This window comes from Canis lupus, chromosome 29, assembly GCF_003254725.2.
Source record: "Canis lupus dingo isolate Sandy chromosome 29, ASM325472v2, whole genome shotgun sequence".
Lineage (NCBI taxonomy): Eukaryota > Metazoa > Chordata > Mammalia > Carnivora > Canidae > Canis > Canis lupus.
Genome location: NC_064271.1, coordinates 4,497,406 through 4,515,015, shown reverse-complemented (window position 1 = coordinate 4,515,015; position 17,610 = coordinate 4,497,406). Strand labels below are relative to the sequence as shown.

General features: G+C 42.5%; 1 long non-coding RNA gene across 2 annotated transcripts; it reads left to right on the top strand.

The window, feature by feature from the left end:
* The first annotated feature begins 273 nt into the window (after positions 1–273).
* LOC112678439 (uncharacterized) lies at positions 274–14,573 on the top strand. Of its 2 annotated transcripts, none has more exons than XR_007407103.1 (6): positions 274–455; positions 1,598–1,648; positions 8,434–8,484; positions 9,126–10,405; positions 11,178–11,526; positions 14,435–14,573. It is a non-coding gene; the product is annotated as an uncharacterized LOC112678439 (long non-coding RNA). The 2 variants fall into 2 exon arrangements; XR_003147580.2 differs by lacking the exon at positions 274–455 and adding an exon at positions 488–775.
* The last annotated feature ends 3,037 nt before the right edge of the window (positions 14,574–17,610 follow it).

Below are 17,610 nucleotides of genomic sequence, written 5' to 3'. Positions count from 1 at the left end.
AATCCTGACTCCATCCTTATTGCCAGGTGGCCCTGGCAAAGATTGAGATAATACTTAACAGTGCTGCTATGTAGAGTGAGTAGCAACAGCAATAATAGTAAAATAATAGGTTTTGAGCCCTTACTCTGGGTGAGGGACCTCCCATACACTGCATATCCCCTATATCTATATGTCCTGTGCCCCCACAGTTACCATTATTACCCCATTTTACAAATAAGTCACTGATAGAGCAACACACTGAAGTTTACACAGTCTGTGGGTGGTGAACAAAGGATTGAAACCCAGGCAGATTAAAATGAGGTGGTGCAAACAGTAAGGGTTCGGTAGATGGGCAGACTGATGGCAGTGATTGGGGGGCTGCCCAAGGTATCCATACACCTGTGAACAAGGCTGAGTGTCTTCTCTTCGAGGGCGTGGCCACTAGTAGGGAAGAGAAACATTGAGACCTAAATGAGGTAATAAAGAAATAATCAAGTGCTGTTGGGGCACAAAAGAGAGTAATTTGGGCTAGTGAGGGGGATTGAAGCTGCTTTCCCAGGATCTGGCCTTTCCGAGGACCCTTGGGGAAGTTTGACAGGTGCACAAGAAGGGCATCTCAGGCCGAGAGAGTGCATGGAGGGGAGAGAGCTTGACGTGGGTACCCAACGATGACTGCTCCAGTGGAGTGTGGCTTTCAGGAAACCAAGTGGTTGGGGGCCAACTTGGAAGGTTGTGCAAGACAGGAGTGTGAGGACCCCTGAATGTCATGCTAAGGAGTTTGGATTCTATCCCACAGGTAATGAGGATTTTAGTATCAGGCTGCATAGCATCTTGTGCACTTTCATGGACCGTCCTGCCTTTGGCGAGGTCGGAACCACTGTAGCTATTGGCCTGGAATGTGCGCTGAACAAATGGGTGTAGTATAGAAAACGGCTGCCAGGACGCACAAGCAGACCAGGACGGGGAACAGGGGAGCATCTGCTCCTCCGCGCAATGCTCTACCCGGCTTCTCCCCAACTCCACGGTTTTAATACCAGAATCATTTGGTAGTGTTTGCCACCTGCTGAAAAATCTCAAAGTCAGGTTGCTGTTCTCCCCTCAATCTCCCCTCCCCTATCACTACTCCACAGGCCACTTGGCTTTGTAGAATCATTTTCAAAAATGTTTATAATGTCTTACTACTGCCTGTTCCATCTGCTCCTCACTCATGGAGGCCTGGCTCCTTCTCAAGGCCTGGAAGTCAGGCATGCAGAGCCAGGAAAGGTTAAAAATGCAGCTTCGACTTTTCCCTTCTTCCTCACTCTCCTTTCATCCATCCTTCCACAGATGACTAAATGCAGTCTTTACTTCAAATGAAGCCAAGCCTATGGTTAATTCTCAAATAAAGAAAAAATAATATGAGCCATCTTCCCGTTAATGTCAGTGGGCCGGCACCATAGCGCAAATACACACACAGAAACACAGCTTACAGCACGTGCACACACACACACACACACACACACACACACACACTGCAGTTCAAAATAAATCTTCCATAGGGGTATTTTGCTAAAATTCTGTATGTATTTATTTTTATGAAAGCCTAATTAAAATTCATATAAAAATCATTTTTACTTAGAGATGGAGAGAGTGCATTCACAATGATCAAGGTCATCTGAGTGAAAATTATGTAAGTGTGAAATCTATTTCTACAGATTTGACAGGAATATATTTGATCAGTAGAATTTAAGAACTATTGGCCAATAGAAATGGAATGTTTTTGAAATAGAAATATTTTCTTCAAGTTTTAAGAAAATCTCAGCATTATGTTTTTCTGTTAAAATATATTATTCTTTTGAGGGTAATAGTCACATTTAATTGTCTGCAGATGTATGTCTTTATGTCCTAATTTAGATGGGGACACCAGTTCTATGAACAGTGGCCTAGATTATCATCCTTGCTAATAAACTCTTATTGGAATACTTTCAGATTTGCATCCGATGTGTATGGAGTGTACATTTTGTTTGCCATTTGAAATATGCAGAAAAATTTAAGGCAGACACCAAAGGTCTCAATCAGCAAACAGCAAAAGATCTCTTTTGTTTTATGGTTGTAGCAAGAACTCCTCCTAGTGGACTTTCTCAGAAGTATTTACTACATGTGCAGAAAAAGGCATGAAGAAAAGTAATGGCATAACATCAGTAAATCACACCAACTGGTATCTTTCACCAGTGATGCAGGAACATTTCTTTCTGCCTTCGTGGAATAAATTAAGAGAATGTGCAGAGTACATAAAACAAGTATTGCTAATCAGAAAAACCTGGATTCATCTGGTTATTATCTGCCCTTATACTGTGCTATTTCCTTGGGAAACAAATACAATTCTAATTATAGAATTATTCAAAAGCACAGATGAATAGATTAGCATTTCCTAGGGTACTCTTGATATTTATGGATTTGCTTGAAAAGCAAAAGGTATGTTTGAAAAGGTATGTTTAACAGATATAGACCAAGATAAATGTTAAAAAATGTCTGATTTTTTAAAAAAGAGTACATACATGTTGACTGCTAATGATCATTCAGTCAAAAAATGTACATTCCAAACACTTCCTTGCTGAAAGGTAAACAGCCAAAGCTTTAAAAAAATGTGGCAAATTATAGAATTTTAACACAAGAGCAATAAACTAAAGTTTGTAATTAAAGAAAATGTTTTATGTGGGATAACTTCCAGTATGTTTAGCCTGAAAGCAATGACAGGGTTTAATAGAAGATAATGTAATTGTAGTTATCAGAATGACACAAGACCCTGGTTTTTTTTAAAAAGATTATTTTAAAGAGAGAGAATGCACACATGAGTGGGGGGAGAGGAAGAGAGAGTATCTCAAGCAGACTCCCCACTGAGCATGGAGCCCATTGTGGGGTTCCATCCCAGGACCCATGGAATCATGACCTGAGCCAAAACCAAGAGTTGGCTGCTTAACCAGCTGAGTCACCGGGTGCCCCAAGACACTATTCTTTTTAACTCTGTTGGTGAAATGTTGCTTAGCTTCTTTTTTAAGATTTTATTTATTTATTCATGAGAGACACACCAGAGAGAGGCAAAGACACAGGCAGAGAGAGAAGCAGGCTCCCTATGGGGAGCCCGATGTAGGATTTGATTCCAGGACCCCGGGATCGTTGACTAAGTTGAAGGCAGATGCTCAACCACTGAGCCACCCAAGTGGCCCACTTACCTTCTTTCCAGAACTCTGTGCTGGACATTTTCTCTAAAATTATATTTACTGAATATACATATGAAGTAAAATCCCTAGCAGAATTGAGTCCTTCACTACAAAATTTGCTTTTACTCTATTTGCTGCAACATTACTACCCTAACTTCCTTCCTCTTTTCATATCTACAAAATGATTCTTGAACTTAGCTCTTAATATTATTACAAGGTGAGCAAACACAGATGTTATCAAATAGTGTACTCTATATTATGAAAAATAAAATGAGACATTAAAAAAAAAGCAGTACTCCTCCAGCTAACAAACTGAAAAAGACCTTGGATCTAGGCACAGTACTTCCTTGTTTTCACTTTTACAAACAGATTAATTATAGTTCAGGACATTCCCCCATACGTTTGTAATATGAGAAGTTGTAAGCCACATTCTTGACTCAAATTATTTCTTATTGGTAGTTCAAACAGTCCAAATGCCTTTCTGAAATAAAGCATTTTGTGATTAATGTACCCCTATTTTACAATTCAATGAACTCATTTTCAAATTTTTTACTAAGTACGACTCCCCTTTAATCATGAGACACCATTCTGTACATGTAACATATTGGATGCACATATAGTTTATTAAGCATTTACCACTTTGAAACCTGTTGGCTTATTACCACTTTCAAAGAACACCCTCTTTTTTTTTCCAGTATCTGAACAAATTTATGATTTAATTGGCACAGATGGAATGCTACATGTAAACTAATCAAACACTATAAAACATAACACCGTCTTACGGTGGTCTTTATATACAGTCATGATTTATTCAGATGGCTATGTTTTAAATATGAAACCATTAAGAGCAACTGTTCCATCCAGACTCCTTTTTCACTATGACAGTCTGACTGTGAGTACAACGGATGGCCAATGGTCAGGACAAGAAAAGGGCTTGTGCTTTACAGGTAACCACCATACAAAAATAATGAACTAGCATGGCAGGAATAATCATTGAAGTGGTTGTTTAGGACACGTTTTACTTTTAATATATTACCCATACTCCATACTCTGGAGACATCAGGTGTAGATGATCTCTGGACATTTCCTTGGACTTTTGCCTGAATGGTCCCCAGTATCTGACTTCTCCCCATTTCAGTGGTGCTCAAATCTGAGCTGGAGGCTTCATCGAATCACAGATTACTGGACCCAGTCCCAGAGGTCCTGACTTGGTAGAGCGGGGGGCCTTGGAGAGAAGCATTTCTAACAAATTCCCAGGAAATACTGATGCTTCTAGATCACTGTATTTTGAGAAGCACCATGCCACCTGAATCTGACCTTTATTAGGCCTAAGACAAATCTTACATTGTCCACATAAAATATACCTCATTCACTTTTCTTTCTTTATCATCATTCCTAAGCCCCTGGGTATTTAGTGCATACCAGAGTATTTTATTTCATATGTATTGGGCTTGACTCTAAACAGCTTAAGAACAGAGGATGTGACATACATTTTATTAGAAACATGTATCTGGGGGCACCTGGGTGGCTCAGTGGTTGGGTGTCTGCCCTTGGCCTAGGTTGAGATCCTGGGATTCTTGGGATCAAGTCCTGTATCAGGCTCCCCTCAGGGAACCTGCTTCTCTCTCTGCCTATGTCTCTGCCTCTTTCCCTGTATCTCTCATGAATAAATAAATAAAATCTTAAACAAAAGAAACATATATCTAGAAGTGTGGTCCGCAAGATATTCTTGTTAATACTTCCACAAAGCTTGCTATAAGCGAGTTCCCAGCTGTGTCCCAGAAAGGAGGCTTTGGGTTTGGGGTTGCAAAATTTACATATGAATAACTCCTCAGGTTGTTCCGAATAATAGAAAAGGAGAACAAGCTTCTGGAAACAACACCATGCACATCAGGGGTTGGGGGGGGGGTGCTCCATGTCCCGTCACAGACTAAAAAAGTACACACTGACTCCACACCATCCAGGAAGCTGAGATGTAGGGGCTTTGTCAACAATGGCTGGGAGCAGATGCCACCTCTCCTGCCACCTCCAGGGTCAAGAGAATGTGCTGGGACAGTCCAGCTCTGCCTCTCCCCAGTGCTACTGAGCAGGCTCCTTCTCTAATCTCTGCTACAGAAGGTTAGGATGGCAAGAGAAGAGGCATGCTGCACTAGCCTGGAGGTCAGGTGATGGGGAAGACCACACTCAGAGCATCTTGCAGATATCAGCTCTATGGTCAAAGCTCATGACTCATCTGTACAGGAAATACAGACAGTATAGGGAACAAGTAGGTTTGGATTCCATGATAGTCTCTTAGACTGTTCATAGACATTGGCTTGGGAGCTATTCTTTTCCAGAAAGGCCTAGTGGGAGTGCAGAGAAAAGGTCATGTTCAAAGGCAGCTGGGGCTGGAAGATCATATTCCAAGATGGCCTCTTTGCTTGTGTTTCTGGTGCCTCTGTGCTTTTGATTTTCTCTCGCTCTGCTTGTGGCGTCTCATCTCCTGGCCCATTTCAGGTGGGCTGGGCTTCTCACAGCAGGGAGGCCTCCAGTGATCAGACATGGTGACTGGCTTCCAAGAGATGCCAGTGGAATCCACCTGTTTTCCTCCTGCCATGTCCCATTGGCCAACGCAGCTCCAGCTGCCTGCCCTCAGGGTAGAGAGACAGACTCAGCCTCTTGATGTGAAAGTGGCCAGGTGTCCCTGTAGACTAGCCTCTTGGGTAGGGAATGTTGTAGAGAATGCAATCTGCTTACTTTTAGGAATGAAAATTGGCAAAACATAATGACTGATGGAACATATAGATAAAGTGAGAGAAATGGGTCAGAGACTATTCTAATGTTTTTAAGTTCAGGGATAGAGCTGATGGTGGCTCCACCAATAGTGCTTTAGGTAAAAGATGAATTGTTTTGTACATGTTAGAATGGTTGACTGTGTGGTATTAGGGAATATCTAGGTGGAAATATTCAGTAATTAGCTTGAGTCTGATGTTTGGATCTGGTGTCATTGGGTAGATTTAGCAATCAGCATAGATTTGGGAATCTCAGTGTAAATAGTGGCACATAGGTTGCCCAAATCTGTAGGCTGCAGACAGAAAACTACAACAGCTGTCATATGAGGAGTAATAGGAAACTGAAGGGTGGGCAAGATGGAGGATGGATTGTTCTAGAAAAGAAGATGATGAAGTCCTTTGAGAAAGGACTGATCTACAGTGTGACAGAGACATGAAATAAGGGCAGCCTGGGTGGCTCAGCGGTTTAGCACCACCTTCGGCCCAGGGTGTGATCCTGGAGACCCAGGATTGAGTCTCACGTCAGGCTCCCTGCATGGAGCCTGCTTCTCCCTCTGCCTGTGTCTTTGCCTCTCTCTGTCTCTGTGTCTCTCATGAATAAATAAATAAAATCTTTGAAAAAAAAAGGGAGACATGAAATAAGATTAGGACTGGGGCATGTGGGTGGCTCAGTGGTTGAGCACCTGTCTTCACCTCAGGGCATGGTCCTGGAGTACTGGGATTGAGTTCCACATCGGTCTTCACTTGAGGAGCCTGCTTCTTTCTCCCCCTGCCTATGTCTCTGCCTCTCTCTCACTCTCTGCATCTCTCATGAACAAATAAATAAAACCTTTTAAAAAAAGATTAGGTCTAAAAATATTCTTTTGGGGGAAAGATTTATTCATTTACTTTAGAGAGAAAGGGGGGATGGTGGAGAATCTCAAGCAGACTACCTGCTGAGCATGGAGCCCAACATGGGACTTTAGCCCACAACCCTGAGATCATGACCTGAGCCGAAATCAAGGGTCAGACCCCTAATCGACTGAGCCACCCAGGGACCCCATTCTCTGACCTTTTTTGATTGGAGTTAATTGAATGTACATGTGAATCTTGTTGCAGTAGTACTGGGGAATCAGAAGACATGAGTTAAAGGATGGAGAGGAAAAATGGGGGAAACTGCTTCCTGGAAGTTTGGATAAGAAGGTGGGGAGAAGGGGCGCCTGGGTGACTCAGTCAGTTAAGCGTCTGCCTTCAGCTCAGGTCATGATCCTAGGGTCCTGGGATTGAGCCCCACATCAAGCTCCTTGTTTCTCAGAGGGCCTGTTTCTCCCTCTCCCTCTGTCTGCTGCTCCCCCTGCTTGTGCTCTTTCTCTCTGTCAAACGAATAAATAAAATCTGTTTAAAAGAGAAAAAAAGAAGGGGAGGGAGAATGGATACTTTTGGTAGTAGCCTGAGGAAAAGTCTTTACAAAGATGGGAGATAAATATACATATTGGTGGGCCAAGGGAAGGGGCTGGAGGAGAGAGGATGTGGATACAGGACAGAGTGCTGTACAGTTCAGACTGAGCTAGTGAAGAGAGGTGGGTGGAAGTCAGCAGGAGAGGTAGAGCCAGCACTGGCAGGAGGGTCCCTTCATTCTCTGAAGATGGAGGAGGTACCTTGAAGCAGGTTTGGCAATGAGTAGGGTGTGAGGTGGAAGGAGAGTGGGGTGACTGCCTCTGAGGGCCTCTGTTTTGCTGACAAAATTACAGGCAAGTCATATTCTGAGAGTGAAGAAGTTAGAGACTGCTGGTATTTTGGATATTCCAAGATTTGGAATAATTAAGAAAAGAAGAGAAAAGGTCAGGGATAAGAAAAATCACTGGTGGTGATGATTGTCCAGTTGAATTGAAGATTACACATTTTAATGGCAGTATTCTGCATGACTTTCTGAATTTCTTCATTCCCATTGGGGCAGTATGGAGGGAAAGGCAAGGGTATGGAGAAATTAAGGGTGTTTGTGAGTCAGTTATGGGATCCATATAGGGCAGCAAAGGAAGAGAGAGAGAGAGAGAGAGAGAGAGAGAGAGAAATGAGCTTGGCCACCTAACAATTAGTGTATAAAGCTGTTATTAATGCTTGAGTTGAATCATTCAGTTACTGACTGAATAGTTGGCCTCTTTCTCTCCTTTTGTTTCTTGGGTGTAGAGTCTATGGCAAAGATACTTTATGGATCATATGAAATCATACTTACAGAATATGTGAAAAATGTGATAGCATGCACACATAATAAAATGAGCTAAAACACCTCATGGCTACTTAGTAGCTTACAGTTATCAGATTATTAAAATGCTTTTATCCTTTTTAAAACTAACCGATGCATAAATATATTCTAGTTTTAAGGTATTCAAATGATATTTTAAAAAAGAGCAAAAGATGCAAGTCACCTGCCAATGCTATTCCCCACCCCACTGGAAACATCACCAAGAACTTGGGGTGCAAGCAGTGATTTTTTTTTTCTTCAGTTTGTAGACAGGTATCTGCAGGACAGCCAGTGGAAAGAACAGGATTTGGAGGTAAGGAGCCAGCTTGAGAGCCAGCTCTGGGCATGAGGGTGATCTGAAACTACCAGGTCCTCAAGTTTCCTCTAAAATGGATTAGGGGGAGAACTTATAACTGGAATCTATTTTCAAATTTGGGACAAGATATTTGAGGATAGTTTTTAAAGTTTGTTTTTTTTTTTTTAATGTTTTGAGTCAGGAAAATCTCTACTCTAAGAAAATATGTCCTTTCTAAGCTTTAGTTCTTCTTACAAAGTTAGCATAAACAGCAAACAAGATCAAATGTGAGAATGCATATTGTAAAAACAATACCACTGTCAGGGTTTATTATTACTATTATTATTATTATTATATTATTATTATTATTATTAGAAAAAAGTGTATCTGTGAAATGCCAATCAATGTTCCCAAAGTCATTTGTTTCATTAAGTTACCTTCAGAAGAACAGGAACCATACCACTTAAACATGGCAAAAAAATAAGGCAACATAAATCAAAATGCAACTTAATTGCAGCGAGGGTCAGTGCTTCACATGTACAAAGGCCAACTGCTATTCTCCCCTGGTGTCTCCAAAAAAAAACCCTTAGATTTTTGTTTGGGTAAAGTTGACCATTTATCTACTGCAAGCTGTGTTTTTCTTTCCCCTCTCTTGCCAGGGATGATTATACTGTTTCTGACCAGAAATTCAACCTTTTAAGAGGCCTCACTACAAGTTTTCCACTACCTATGTTTGTTCAGGAGAATTTCCCTCTACATTTGTTCCATCAGTGTTCAAAGAAAAGACTTGGGAGAACCAGTGACATTGAAACGAAATGACAGTCCTAGGGCACCTGGGTGGCTCAGTGGTTGAGCATCTGCCTTTGGCTCAGGGAGCCTGCTTCTCCCTCTGCCTCCGTCTCGGCCTCTCTCTGTGTCTCTCTTGAATAAATAAATAAATAATCTTAAAAAAAAAAAAGAAAAGAAAAAGAAACGGAAGTCCTGGCAGCTAGCCCACGCCTAAGCTCCCTGGATGGTGCACGTTTTCTGGAACATGCTCAGGGGATGGAGTCTGAAAGCAGCAGAGGATCCATGACTTAAGGGCACCAAGGAATCACTGTACACTGTGAAGAGCCCAGGGTGCAGTATTTGAAACATTAAACATTATCTGGTAGTCTTTCAGAATCAGAAGCTTTACTTTCGGGTCATTTAATCTACTCTCTTTTCCTCAGGAAGTCACTCAACATCTGTTTGTTCTATATTGTGACTTACTCTGTCAGAATGAGGATGGGCCAGTAGAAGCACAAAAATTAAAACATGCACTTTCTCAAGGCCACAGCCTTTCAGCTCATTCCTGGTTCTCTGTGAAAACCTCAAGTCCTTGCCATTCTCTTGTTTTGCGTCGGGAGTTGCATTAACAGAGAGATGAGAAAGAGAGAAAGGAACAGAACAGGCTGATCTTGGCTTTGTAGCTGCCAGCTACTTTATGGGCTGCTGTTTTCTGGCAGATGGATCACGGGCTCTGTCTTAAGATGAACTGTCTTTGTGCCTCTCTGAGCTTCACATCTTTGCTCCAAAGAGAAATAAAGGCTGAACACAAAATATGTAGAAATTTGGATTTGGGAAGCATTACTGAGAATGCCACAGTGGAAGCCTGGGCATTACTGAGACTTTTTCAGTTACAGACACTTCCAGAGACATTCCATCTTTTGACCTTCAACTCATCCCTTCAGGAGGATTGCACAGGTGTTGTTGGCCACCCCATTCGGGTATGGAAAGTTTAAAGCCAGCCAATCAGTGATGGGCCAGGACATGGGGGTCAAGACCATTAGTTCCCACATTAAGCAGCTTTACCAGCATATCCAGCTGGAATTTCAGAGGCACAGAGTGATATGCCGACAGTCACATACAGTTCCCATTTCTATATATGAAAACTCAAAATTTTAAGAAAACAAAACAAGTGAGTCTTAGATTCTACCTGCTTTGCCAAATAGAGTTTCAACTATTTTAATTTTTAAATTCACCTAATAGATGAACATTTGTTTATACTTAATGTATTCTGTTTCTGGGAAAAATTTAATGCTCTTAAAGTAGATCTATGCCTTATATTTACTTGGTGTTTCTTTTCCAGGATAGTACAATAATCCCCAAATTGTAATTCTTTAATTAATATTCAATTGAAGAGTTAGATTATTTGTTTGAAGAAACAGAACCCAAGTCAAAGTTCCTTAAACATAAAGGTTATTCATTGGCTCATGCAACTGGAATTCCAGAGATAAGGAGCATTCAGGAACTGATTTACCCATTGGCTTATTGGGGAGCAAGAAATTTATCTCTGTATAAGGTTCTTCTAGCTGGACTAAGAATTAAATTCACATAAAACAGATGAGCAGATTAATTTAATTTGGGGACTCCATACCATCCTGCAATTCCAACAGCCAGGCAACAAACACAAGGTTTATATAACACCCTGAGTTTGGGAGAGGGGTAAGGGTCTGAGGATACAAAGGAGAGGAGAGGAAGACCCTTAGCAGGAAGTTGAGAGGAGATGTTTCAAGAACAAAGGTTGCCCTTTATGCAGATGTTTTAGGTAACAAAGAATCTCTGTTAATAGCTCTCTTTCTGGTATACCTTTCCTTTCCAATGTAAATTTAGGCGGTTGGGGGGGAGATAAAAGAGCTTTTTCCTGGATTTTTTGGGTTTTGATTGCTTTTAATTCTGAATAATTTTAGGTAGCCAAGTCACAGAGCAGAAACTTGTTGGGCCCGTAAATCAAAATAATCTTCACACCAAGGTAGCCCATCTTGAGGTGGTCTGCCCTTGGCGCCTACAGGTTCAATAATGTGGCAACGGGACAAACTCTTCCTGATCCTTCACTCTGCTGTCCCCAGTGTCTCTCTACCTGTGACGCTCAGGATTTATGTAAGTGGTTTGCTAAGGCTCTACACTTCCACATCGGTCCAGTAGAGCTGCCCCCTGAAGCCTCTGTAAGCAGTGATATGATCCTTCCTGGAAGTCTCTACTCAAATCTGATGAGCCTCAACTGCATCGTGACCCTGGTCCTCAACCTACTGTTGCCAGGTAAACTGAAGAGACTCTTGGGTCCTGGGGTTTTGACTCAGCCTGTCCCAAAGATGTCACCAAAGGCTGTTGGTCTCATCATGAGAAGGAATTCAAGGACAGACACAACATTGCCAATGAGGGACACAGGTGGGAAAGTTTGCTAAAGTGAAATGTGAGAGCAGGCAAGCTCAAGAGAGAGAGAGCTGCATCCTCAGGGTTCAGGTTTCTTTTCTTTTCTTTCTTTCTTTTTTTTTTTTTTTCCTCAATATTTGTTAACAAGAAAGTAGAATATTCATGACTTGAGGAAGGGATTTCTTAGAAGCAGGGTTTCATGCTTTTTCTTTCTTATTTGGTCAGGGGTTTCCTGTTATGGCACCCACTGTCTCAGGCTTGTCTGGTTTGATCCAGCTTCTAGTGGATGGTTGCCAGGGCAGGCCTGACTTTCTTAATAGCTGGCAAGGACTTCCTCTTTGTTGGCCTCCAGGAGTCTTGTTAGATCCTGACTGCCTACTCTAAAACTATGACCAAGAAGATAAATGAACCTATTCATGATGGATTAAGCTAATCAGGGTCCACACCTGGATCTAGGGATAGATTCAGCTTTCCAGAGTTGCAGGGACTCCATCAGGAGCAGTTAGAATAAATCCTAGAAAGAGAGAGTGAGAAATGGATGCTGAGCAGAACCACATCTCAGTTGACATTCCATTTCATCTACATTAGAGTGAACACCATGACTGGCCCTGTGTCTGTTTATGTGAAATGATCATCTCTCAGGATGGTTACAGGTGATGGTGGAACAGTCTCAGGAAAAACAATGGACTCTAGAACAGACAGACCTGGGCTTGAACCCATTTTCCACCTACAAGCAACAGAACATTTGGCAAATGACTTAATCTCTTAGAGCCTCCATTTCCTGATTTGTATAGTGAGGGTTGTGGGACCCAGGAAATTTAACAAAAATCCCCTGCCCCTGGACAAGCAAAGCAGGACTGATTCCATTTTGTGCTGCACCGGCCACCTCCCGTATGACCCCCACATGACCTGCTTATTGCTTAAGGCGCTGCCCCACCCTAGGCGAGCTGCTGGGCACACCCTAATCGGAAATCGGCTCATAACAATGTAACCCCGCCTTGTGCCCCCCAAAACTGTGCCCCGATTCTGACCAAAGTAATAGACCAGCTCAAGTGGATCCTATAGGGTAAGGTGTAATTCAATCGGCCACCTGCGTGTGGACCAGCATGACTGTGCAACTTTCTGCGTATCCCACTGGCCACTGGCCCCTATAAAGCTGCGCCGCCTCTTAGTCTCGGGGCCCAAGTCCCCGCTCCGCTGTGTCGGGTGCACTTGGACCCAGGCTCGAGCTTGTAAATAAACCCTCGTGTGTTTGCATCGGTGTCGGCTCCTCGGTGGTTTCTCGGATTCGCAATCTTGGGCACAACAAGGGTAATAACAGAAAACCATTGTAAACAAAAAAGAAAAATGTAAGTACACCAAAATATGTCTGATACAAATACCCGATAGCTGGAAATACCATGGAAACAACAGAGCAAAGAGATCTTCCGCCTGTAAATCCTCTGAAGTAACTCTGTAACACTAATGTAAATTCTGGGTTTGGATCACTTTGTTACTTCCTACAGAAAAGTAGGAAGTAACCTTTAATCAACCTTTAATCACCTTTAATCAACTGTGTGGAATAGCTTGCCATATGCTATGATCTTGTCAGTATTAGAACCACTGTCAGGCCACCAGACTTCCTAATCCTCTGTTGTGACAATTTAGGTATTTTACATGTCGGGTGACCAAGAGTACATTCATTTGACAAATATCTATTGAACACTGAATATATGCCAGGCAGGTTTTCAGGATCTAAGGTCACAGCATTGATACATGGTACGCATGATCAGATCACAGTTTAATTTCCTGTAAGCAGCATCATTTATGTGTAGGAAATTTTTGGTGATGCCTTATGTATGGCTTGAACTCTTTGAATAATTTTATATATTTCAAACACTTGTCCACAACCAATTTTAAACAAAAAGTCAGATAAGGATTTCATACTGTTATTTACTCAAGGACAAGAAATTGTTAGAGAAGGCTTAATACTAGCTCCTATTCCTTGAGGGCTCACTATGGGCCAGGCCTTGGGCTAAGCAAATTCCAACTCATTTATTCCTAAGGATAGAGCTTCCTGGGATTCGCTCCAGTAGCTGCAGAGGCACTGGTATTTGTGAAGGCTCAGAGGAGCTCAGAACTGACTAGATAGTGAGAAACAGAGTGGCGGGGTGCGGTGGTAGGACAGCAGGCTGACTGTTAGGGCCAGTGGATCTGGCCATCAGCTATCTGGCCATTGGCCATGGGCCATTGTCCGTCATCTCTTGAAGCACAATATCAGTCATGCCATGATGTACCAAATGTCCTGGTCTTGGGTGGAACAGGATAGATCTTTTCAACATATTCACAGTCAGGAGCTCAGTCTGTTCTGGAATCCAGGTGATATTTGCATCTAGACAGAGGAGAGCTGGGCCACTCATGGATGTCAGGAGGCAGTTGACTTATGAAATGGACAAGCAACCATGGCCAGCAGGACAGTTCATCATTGGCTCCTAAGGTGCTAGCAACCCCTAATTGCCTCTACTGGTTCCTGACAGAATTTTAGTTTCTTTTGCTGTTTAACTTGTTTGTTCATTTAAAAAAAAAAAAAAAAAGATTTTATTTATTTATTTGACAGAGAGAGAGAGAGAACAAGCAGGGAGAATGGCAAGCAGAGGGAGAGGGAGAAACAGTTTCCCCAATGAGCAGGGAGCCCGATGCAAGGCTCTATCCCAGGATCCTGGGATCACGACCTGAGCCGAAGGCAGATGCTTAACCAACTAAGCCACCCAGGTACCCTTGTTTGTTCATTTTTTTAACAGAATTCTGTTTCCAGGAAAGATGGGCCACATGGCAGCAAACAAGCAAGAAAAGAGCAGGTGGAGAACTGCTTTACACCCCGACGTACAGCTGATCCTTGAACAACATGGGTGTGAACTGCACCGGTCCACTTATACTCAGATTTGTTATGATAAATGCAGTATTGTAAATGTATTTTCTCTTCCTTATGATTTTCTTAATAGCTTATTTTATTGTAAGAATATAGTAGTATACATTACATATAACATACAAAATTTGTGTTGAGTGTTTATGTTACCAGTAAGACTTCCGGTCAATAGTAGGCTATTAGAGGTTAAGTTTCAGGGAAGTTACAAGTTATATGCAGATTTTTTACTGCCTGGGGAGGGGGGATTGGTGCCCCTAACCCCCACCTTGTTCAAGGGTCAATTCTATATTTCTTCCACTTCTGTGCTGTTACACCCACCCCCATTTCAGAATAGTCAACAACAACTCAAGTGTCAGAATGCCAGGCTTGAACCAAAGGGCCTTCTGGCACATATAATGTTGGGTCTAGTGTTCTATTTGTAGAGATTTGACCATAAGAGTACAAACTATAATACTTAAATTATTGATTACATTTCAGTTATTAAAAATCAGGCTAAGTAGAACATTCCTCTATACATTCTTTTCATAGGTTTTGTTTTTGCTAATTTCCTGAGATGAGATCTGATACTAAAATGATCTGTGAGGAGAAGGATTTTGATCAGTTATTAGTGATTAATACTGAAGTTTTCTCAGGTAGGTGCAGTAGATCTGAGAGCTCTGTGACTCAAGACGTGGGAAGGGGATCCTGGTAGTGCCTGGGGAATTGAAGGGGCAGGGCCATGCTGGGAAGCTGGAAGCCTCCAGTGAACATTGAGGCCTTAGGATGCAGAGCTGAGCTGGAATGCTGTCTGGTGCACACTGTGTCTTGAGGCAGCCTGGTGCACGCAGTAAACCCACTATCTTCAGATCAAGACTCTTCTTAGAAGCTTTTCCAAGGGTTGTAGGATGATCACTGCTACTGGAATTGAACCTGATTAAGTTCTTATCAAAAACAAAAGAAAAAATACCTTAAAAAGAAGTAGCCTAACTAGTACTCTTTAATTATCAAGATGCTGGAAATAGCATAACATTCAGCAGGGTCACTGGAACATAGTGGCTAGTGTTGAAAGGATTCCATGGCCAAAGCACTGTGGGACTTGCTTCATTTACTGTTTTCTCTTGTCCGATACATACCAGAGCATTAAAAGCACTGAGAAGTTCTGCAGTAAATAAATTTGCTTCAAGTTCACTTAAACCAGTGCTTCCCAAATGTATTTGACTACAGGCCACTTAATCTGAGAATCTGAGAAACACAACTCTACAGGTAGGTTCAGCATCATCCTGCCACATGTGGGTTCTGCTTTTGAGTATCTTGTAGCCTACAGCTGGTACTAAATTGGAGTTGCTCTGCTGTCAGAACTATGGAGTCATTCATTCGATCAGTCAGTTTGTATCAAAGGCCTTGCCTGTGCCAATCTTCATTCTAGGGATTTCGAATGCTCTCTCAGGGCTTCTGTTGCATGGAAAAAGGAGATGGTGAACATGCAAATGTCTAATGTGCAGGATGTGGTCAATTTCTCTGAAGATAAATGAAGCTGAGTCATGAATGGTTCCATTTTTTACCTGGTGTTGGAGGAAGGCCTCTGGAATAAGGTGACAGTTAAGCAGAGTGAGCCATGAAGACACCTGGGGAAGAGCCTTCCAGACAGATCAGGCAGTGGTTGCAAAGCCCCTGCAGTGGGAGCCCACCTCCCCAACCTGCTCTGGAAATAGCCAGGAGGGTAGTGACTGCAGCTGGAGAAGGCGGGGAAGGGTGAAAGATGAGGTTGGAGCTGGACAGATAGGCCCTCCAGGCCACAGCAAAGACCCAGAACTGGATTTGAAGGGTGATGGATCTTCAGAAGGGTGTGAGCAGGAGAATAACAGGCCGGCTCTTCGTTTTAACAGGATCCCCTGGCATATAGGTGCAGGGGAGACTGCACAGAGGCAGGAATAGAAGCAGGGGATGGTTAGGATGGTTCTCCTTTAATCCAGACAGGAGGATACAGGGACTGGGCCTAGGCTGGTTGGCAGCAGATATGGTGAAAAGGCTTGAATTATGTAGCTATTTCTAAGGTAGAGTTGAGTGTGTTGATGCATATGCATATGTGATAGTTAGGACCTGGGGTATTACTGCCCTCAAAATGTCTGATAAGCAAACAGGAGACATAAACTAGCTGGTTTCCCAGGACCACTCTGGGTCACTCAGGCTCTACTACTAACCAGCTGTGTGACCTGGAGCTTCTCTAACTCCCCCTCCTCTGTTCAACAAAGGTCAAAATAACCACTCCACAGGATGAGATGAGACAACACAAGTCCAGGACCTAGATGGACTCAACCACATGACTTTTTATCATCCGTAGTAGGCATATTTAGAAATGGCAGCGATTGCAACTTAAATATTAACCACAATTTAAATACATGCAAATCAATTAAATAGATATAATTGAGGAAATGGACATTGGCAGGGGGAAAAAGTGTGATCTTCTAATATAAGTTTATTCTGATATATGACCATGGGAATAAGGATGCATAAAGAGCTGAAGGGAAATAGTGGGAAATGCATCCACATTAACAAACCCAGTGAAACTTGTTGGAGTCTGTGAGCAAATGGGCAGCACCAGGTGTGCATAATTAATCTTTTGTTCCAATTCCTGAATACAGAGCAGGAGTCAGCTCTTTAGAAATCCTTTCTCACTTACTGTTGAAGCTGTTGTGGCCAGGTGCCCTCAGTCTGGAGTAATTAAAAACCTCCAGCAGCAGAAACCCCCTCCTTGAAAAACAATGCCAAGCTGTTAGAAAAGAAACGCTAGGATAGGAGAGGATTAAATGCAGGATCTCTGTGAGGTAGGTTTATCATGGTTTTCATGATTAAGGAGGTGATGCTCCATGATTGCTTAACTTCTGCCCAGCCAGAGCAGTACTCAGTTCTTGGAAGGGAAGACTAGATTGCAGGCCCAGGAGAGCAGGGAGGAGCCTGGGGGATGGGGAGGATCCCGGAGTGGATAGCAGGCACCTGTTGGGGAAGATAAATGCTACTGTGGCCATTTATGCTGCGTGAATGTGTGAGTGCTCAAGTTGCTTGGCAATCTTATTTAGACAATGTGG